Genomic DNA, 7,655 nt, shown 5'->3' with positions numbered 1-7,655 from the left:
CTTCTCCACTGACAACACAATACTCGCCGCCTCCTTTTACACCGAGGGGCCGGACTCTCAAGAGGCTTTGTAGTCAATTTCGCATTACACAGGGGTGTCTGCATGCTTTTCATCAGAGAGTGCACGTCTTCCCATCGCGTCCCAGACATGGTTAACAGGTGACGTATAGGGTGCCCGGGCAGGTCATTCAAATATCGAGGTTTTCCAAAAGGCGTATATGGTGTCAAGTGCTGTATGGGTTCATCCATTATCATGATGAAATATGCAATTTGGTACCCTGTTCGTAAAGGGCATGACAACAAGGTTTACTATCCGTGCCACATACTCGCATGCATTCGGTCTCCTTTTAACACTACCAAATCAGACCTTTGTCGTATCCAACTGCTCCCCACGAAATGATTCCGGTAGTCCTACAGGTCTGAGAATCGCTGATTTCTGCGAGTTTTACCAGGTCATCTACGGACACGTTGATGTTGATCTGACTGCTACAAACAAAAGCAATACTCAAAGCTGAACACTACAAAATGACTATCAGTGTCCTGTTGACTATCTCTACAGCATACAATTCTTTTTTGTATGTGGAAAGATGCCTCTGATAAACGATGTATAGCAACTCGACATGTCAATCCAGTTTCCGACAATGTGTCTCCGACGGTTCGTGATTTTACTCTGCCTGTAACCTCCTTCCGCATTTTGGCTGTTATCATCTGTCTATTCCTCAGAGCCAGTCCAGCAATCCTACCCTCTTCCCGTGGTGTAACCGATCTTGAAGGACCCGTAACCACTCTTCTTGCTACTCTGTTGTCCTGAGTCCATCTCGTCAGTACACATTTTGCTGTCGATGCACTATAGTGAACAAACTATTGCTGCCTGTCGATATGATGCTGACGTGCCTCTCATGCCAATGATGCGATCTTTCTCGAAGTCCAAATGATGGCGATAAGTTACCAGTGCATATCATCTTGACATCCTGTGTGTGATCTCCACCTGAAATAACCAGTAACATTACACACTCCCAATAACCATGGTGTAGTCTCACCATTCTTCAACTGTGTGAATAGCTTTTTCTCTGTACTTAAAATATGTGTGTGTGTGTGTGTGTGTGTGTTTGTGTTTGTGTGTGTGTGTGTGTGTGTGTCTTTAGGTCGCTCAACAACAAGGTTATTAGCAACCTTTTGAAAATAGTACGCAGGTGAAATTTTAATCAACATATCGCACTGGCATGGACATACTTGAGTATCAGTTCGGTAGTATTCTTTTAAGGTGTTGGTAGTGTAACAATTTCGATTTCCGTCAATGATGGAGGTACCTTCAAAGACAAAACTGGCTACTGAATCGGAAGCTGTATGTGCATGATTTTATCGGGACAGAGAGTACTACTACTATCACGTGATGCCGAATGTATACAGGCTGCAACAGAACGACGCTTTAGAAGTTTGGGAGACTGAAGAGAATGAAATTCGTAAATGTGGAATGAGATTTCTGCAGCCATCATGGGGCTGTTAAAATTCCACTCACTAATTAATCAAGAAGTTACCAGGTGAGATGCTCAGTGAACATTTGGGCTGGGTTTCTTGGATACTAGCTTACTGGACCACACATCTTACCGTATCGTTTGAATGGTAATAGCGAAGCTATTACGCGTGCGTTTTTCCCAAACTGTCTTGTAACAGCCCGCATCTCGTGGTCGTGCGGTAGCGTTCTCGCTTCCCACGCCCGGGTTCCCGGGTTCGATTCCCGGCGGGGTCAGGGATTTTCTCTGCCTCGTGATGGCTGGGTGTTGTGTGCTGTCCTTAGGTTAGTTAGGTTTAAGTAGTTCTAAGTTCTAGGGGACTTATGACCACAGCAGTTGAGTCCCATAGTGCTCAGAGCCATTTGAACCATTTTTGTCTTGTAACATATGTAAAACCACAATTAAAAAGACAAATCAAAACACAATAATTACCCCCACAGGGAAATGAAATAGATATCAGTACCAGAGATGGCTTATACCTAACTAAGGAAGATTACATTTTCATATTGAATTGGATGTTTACTAAATAAGAAGGCTCTATGGAAACAAGTTGTCCTTAGATCCGAGTGAGTGAGCGCACTGTAGTTCATAAAAGCCGGCAAGGAAAGTAGCCCTCGGTCGACTTTGCAGAAAGCTCAGAGACAAGGTCCTCCCAAGATGGTCAGACTGGCCAGCACTCTGAAGAGCCTGTCCGGATACCGGACGCTAAAAGTCACCTTACAGTAAGCATCTCCCATGGAGACAGGAAACCAGAGTCTGTAATAAAGAGGTCTGTGTGATAGGGGGGAACTCGCCGTTTTAGCAGAGACCTTGTAACATTTGGTTGTATGTCACTCTTCCCTAACAACCGAGCCTTTACTCCTGTCACGGGGAAAGCCAAATATAACACTAACGTATACCACTCTAACGTGAAACACGCTATTGTCAACCTCTGAGATGATTTCGGAGATTGATCGCGCACGTGTCTAATGGACAAAGGTATCAGATTATAATTTTGGATTTGGTGAAATTAACAGAAAACCAAACAGACTTTAACCTTGTGAGTTAATGAAAGTGGTAAAATCATAAATGAATGGAACAAATGAACGGTCGCCAGCCCAATTAGGCACATTAATTTGAAAATATATGTTTGAGAAAATTGAATATTTGTTATTGAAATTACTTTCGTTGAGATTTCCCTTTGAATAGCAAACAGGATACAAACTGACACAGTGCACTCTGAACTTTGTGTAGCAGTAGTTACCAATAACGCACACACCAGTAAATTTTATCTTGACTGACATGAAAAAAAAAACACAAATAAAGATTAATAATATCACAAACACAGTGTTTAAACTTCTCTACATATATCACTTTTCCTTAGATACAGTAATAGTTCAACTCTTTCCTAATAGGTGTAGAATATAATGGGGACCCATAAACTAGTATAGTTTTGGTTCAAATGGTTCAAATGGCTCTGAGCACTATGGGACTCAAATGCTGAGGTCATTAGTCCCCTAGAACTTAGAACTAGTTAAACCTAACTAACCTAAGGACATCACAAACGTCCATGCCCCAGGCAGGATTCGAACCTGCGACCGTAGTGGTCTTGCGGTTCCAGACTGCAGCGCCTTTAACCGCACGGCCACTTCGGCCGGCCTAGTATAGTTTTACCAATCAACGCTCTTTGATTATTATAGTAGAAAAGACTAATTCAAATAGCTAATCATTCACTTCACTTCGAGTAGTTCATAATTTACTTTGAAAGGTAATAAAATACAACACTGGGCTTAATTAAGTTCAATAAAAGGAACCATTCATAGTAGAAATCAAAACCACATTACTTTTGAAAATGAGCATAACTTATTTGCCTTTCTATCACCTGTGAAGCAGGTATTCTAGACAATAACATTTACACAATCTTGTACAGTAATCGTAGAAAACTATATTTTGTAATAAACTAAATATAGTTTCGCAAAAACCTATCCAACTTCACTTGTGTGGTTTTAGCTTTAACTTTTACTACTCCTTTTGCATTAGACAAAAACTTCCTTTGAAACACTTGAACGCAGGAATTATTCATTTAAATCAGGATACTCTGTTTTATTAGCACTTAGGTGAGGATCCTGCATAGGTTCGTGATCAGGATAGAAAATATGGTTCCGGACACGAATTTATGTTTTTGTGATTATTATTAAAACAACACACAAATTAACTGGTCCATGCCCATATACATTATTGAATGTATGAAGTTAGTGAAGCAGTGGCGAGGATTGGTGTCAAGCGACATGGCAGCTAACTGTACTCACGGCTCTTTATGTTCGAATGCTCTATAAAATCTCTTCTTGGCGTCGAATTTTCCACATAATAGAGCCATTCCTTTATGCCGAGAATACCAAATAATAGCCAGATCCACATCCGAGGCAAATGCTTTGTGAAGCAGCTTCCAATTGCCTCCCTTAGCACCGTCGAAGTCTACCGTGCTACGGCTAGCCACATACTGCGTGCCATTCACACAAAGGGACCGCTCAGTACGACCGCCAAAACCACCTTTCACATCCTGCCATTCCACTTCCGTTGTGGGGGGACTTCCCTATAGCTTTTACATGTTACAAATAAAAGTGTCCTAAGTATGAAACAGCTTTCAATAAACATTTTCTTTTTTTAACATACACATATTACAACAATTTATCATTTTAACATATCCTTTTGCTTTTGTCATATATACATTAAAAAACTCTAATTCTTGCCACAGATCAAGGAATTTAAATAACACAGAATACACACTTCATAACTGCAGATACACAGTTTCATAACATAAACCTACTTCTAATCGATATAAGTGTTACAACCTGGAAGAATGCTCTTGTAAATAGTGTGGTAGAAACCAGGATTTCTTCGAACTACACTGACCACAATAGATAACATCTGAGAGTTAAGTGAGGAGTATGGAAGTTAGGACGCCTTTGAAGTCATGAGACGCCACCACCGAGCTTAGACACTACAAAAATAATGTTTAACAGAGCGTAAAATCCGCTAGGATAGGGCAATACAAATAATTTAGTAGTAGAAGAGAGACCCACTGCTACGTTCCAGAGGACCATTGTCACTGGCCATAAACAGAGAAAGACAGAGACAAGACACAGTTCGTCAGCTTGTCACTGGTTAATCTTCCGAGACCAATTTTCACTGGTCGGTGACCAGAATACCTATCCTTCACCCAATGAAGATGGTGTAAGGACAGAAAAACGCAGAGATACCAGTCGACCGTACTAGTCGCGCGGTTCCAAACTGAAGAACCACTCGGTCACCGCAGCCAGCAGTGTTTTAAGCTTTTAAACCAAAGCACCAAAGATACGGCCATATATTTCACATAGTTCGATGCGCGTAAACTTATAGCTGGACTATCTATATCCTAATGAAGTTTGTGCGGAATCCTTTTTAGTGCGAGTCCAACACTCACTTGTCGGGTTTTTTTAAATGTAGACATGCACTGTTGACCGCTCTTGTTGAAGTTTAGCTGTATTTTTGTGACTGGATTTGCATAGGTGGCTGTCCCAAGAGCATGCTGGCTGCAACTCTGTCCACAATCAGTTTTGTAAATGCAGGACAACTGACAGAGACACACTGGAGAGTGTAGCATTCGTTTCCCCTCGCGTTTTCTTACGGTGCATGAAGATTTCCCAGATACCCTGTATATCTACACTCCTCAAGTCACATGTCTGTGGTGGACGGTACATCAGAGCGTACTATAATTCCCCCTTTCTATGTTTATTCACGAAAGATGTGCGAGAATAACTGTCGATAATTCTCCGTTTGAGCTTTAATTTCACTAATATTTCGGCAATAAATACTTCACGAGATGAATGTGGGAGGAGGTAATATGCTGTGTGAGCATTCTTGAACTTTGTCTCTAATCCTTCCCGTAACACACAATATCCCTGTTACAGCGCCACCGTGACGTTTTGGGGCTAATTTAACAAATGCTCAAGAATTGCTCGAATAACTGTTTTGTAAGTCACTTCTTTCGTGGATGAATTGCATTTCCACAGCATTCTTCAACTGATTCTCAGTTTGGCATCTGCTTCCACATATCTAGGTTCAAGTCGTTGTTCCACATTAGGTCAGTCTGGAAAGTACCTCTGTGTGGCGAAACAAGCACTGTAACGTTTGAGAGATACAGAGGCGAGCGAGTTTGCCTAGCGCCTGTGCGTAGCATACAAAGTATTGCGCCATAATCTAAGAATGAAATTAAAAATTAAGGTAGCTTTTCCAAACTTCGTCAACATATGCTTCCGTAAATTAATGTTAAAATTCTTAAATCTCAGGGTCATTTGATGAACATGTTTCACTAAATACATTGTTTTAAGTAAAAAACAATTTTTGTTAAATAATAAAGCTAGAAAGCAAAAAATTGTTCAAAATGTAAAATGTATGTCACAACCAAATGTTACAAGTCTCAACTTGATCGGAGAAATATTTTGGTCAAACTCGGTGGTTTTACGAAAAATCAAAGGCGCTAAATATTAGACTCGGAAAAATGAAAATTGGTTTGAAGCTTAAGTTTGATATAAAAACATTAACTATGTGATCCCATTAAGCTTCCTCTAATAGCTTTCAAATCTAAATTTGGAACAAAAAGTCCTTATTTGTAATAGATTAAGTATCACTTATATCAGTGATAGAAAGTTCTGATTACAGCACTTGATTACATCCATTAAATAATAAAGCTATAACAAGTGTAAAGATTTTAATGTAAAGAACAATCAACACAAGGTCTCTTAAAGAAGTATTTCAGAGGTCATGTTCTGCTGTCGGTTACGTTCTAAAAATTCTAGCCTGCTAAGTTTAAATGCATTCGAGCTAAAACTATTCTTGAAGCCTTAACCCCATTCATATAAAAATTACGAAGATTGTAAATTGATACACAACAGTGCTAGAAAATGTGTCCGATGGTTCAAATGGCTCTGAGCACTATGAGACTTAACTTCTGAGGTCATCAGTCCTCTGGAACTTAGAACTACTTAAACCTAACTAACCTAAGGACATCACACACATCCATGCCCGAGGCAGGATTCGAACCTGCGACCGTAGCGGTCGTGCGGTTCCAGACTGTAGCGCCTAGAACCGCTCGGCCACAATATGTCCGAGAAAGCGGCCATGCTACCTGGTCATAGAGAGGATGATGGCAGAGGTTCCGTTCTGCCGTCCGCTGTGCCAATGCGCTGCGCCCATGCGCTGCGTCAAATGCCTGAGAGGCAGTGACAGACACACTTCGTACCGAGCTATCACTTTGTCCGCGTCAGTCAAACGTCGTCTTACGCGCTGCCTCGGATGACGTCACAGCCAGTCTGCTGCTAAGCGCATGTTTTCAGAACAAATAGGAAGTGAACTTGCGAGGACTGTACACTGTCCTGGAGCGCTTGGATGTCACGGAAGCAATTGTTTGTGTGCCGCCGTAATGTTGACAAAACCGTGTGGCAAGTGGTGAGAGTATTTTCCACTTCTGTGACGAGCAATTAGCTTTGATGATAAGAAGTCAGGGCGAAAGACTATTTAATTGGAACTTACCGTAGAGGTCGCCTCTGAACTGCTCATAGTGCTGCTATGACAGTGACATTATTATTATTATCAGGAATGTAACTATGTTTGTACGTGTGAACTTTTACTGAATTTATATTCATAGTTCCTAATCCCAGTGAGTAAACAGAGAGCAGAAACATTTATTTCAGTGACCACAAAAAGAATGTGGACTTGCAGACTGGAAACTATGGCCAGTATATTCTCCGTCGCTTTCTGGGTGACCCCAAAAGTAGTTCTCAGGCTCTTGTAAAAAGACGGCGAATCTTTTATATTCTCATCTTACTTAACCCCCCCTCCCAACCCCTTCATATATTACGGATATTACTGTTCCCTTTCAATTACTGATAATACTGTAATGGAACACTAACAGGTCTTTCTACCTATTTACATTTACATATGGTGAGAATTAACTGCCAGTCCCTACAACAAGGGTCGATTTTTTGACATTACGATTTGCTCGTACACAAGAGAATCATCAGCGAACACACTGATGAAGATTCTAATATTATCTACTAGATCATTTATCTATATCCTCAGCAGTAACGCCTCTACGTATCTCCTTAAGAACATTGTATTGAAT

The sequence above is a fragment of the Schistocerca nitens genome, chromosome 3 (genome assembly GCF_023898315.1).
Source record: "Schistocerca nitens isolate TAMUIC-IGC-003100 chromosome 3, iqSchNite1.1, whole genome shotgun sequence".
Classification (NCBI taxonomy): domain Eukaryota; kingdom Metazoa; phylum Arthropoda; class Insecta; order Orthoptera; family Acrididae; genus Schistocerca; species Schistocerca nitens.
Note: the sequence above shows the minus strand (reverse complement) of the source record.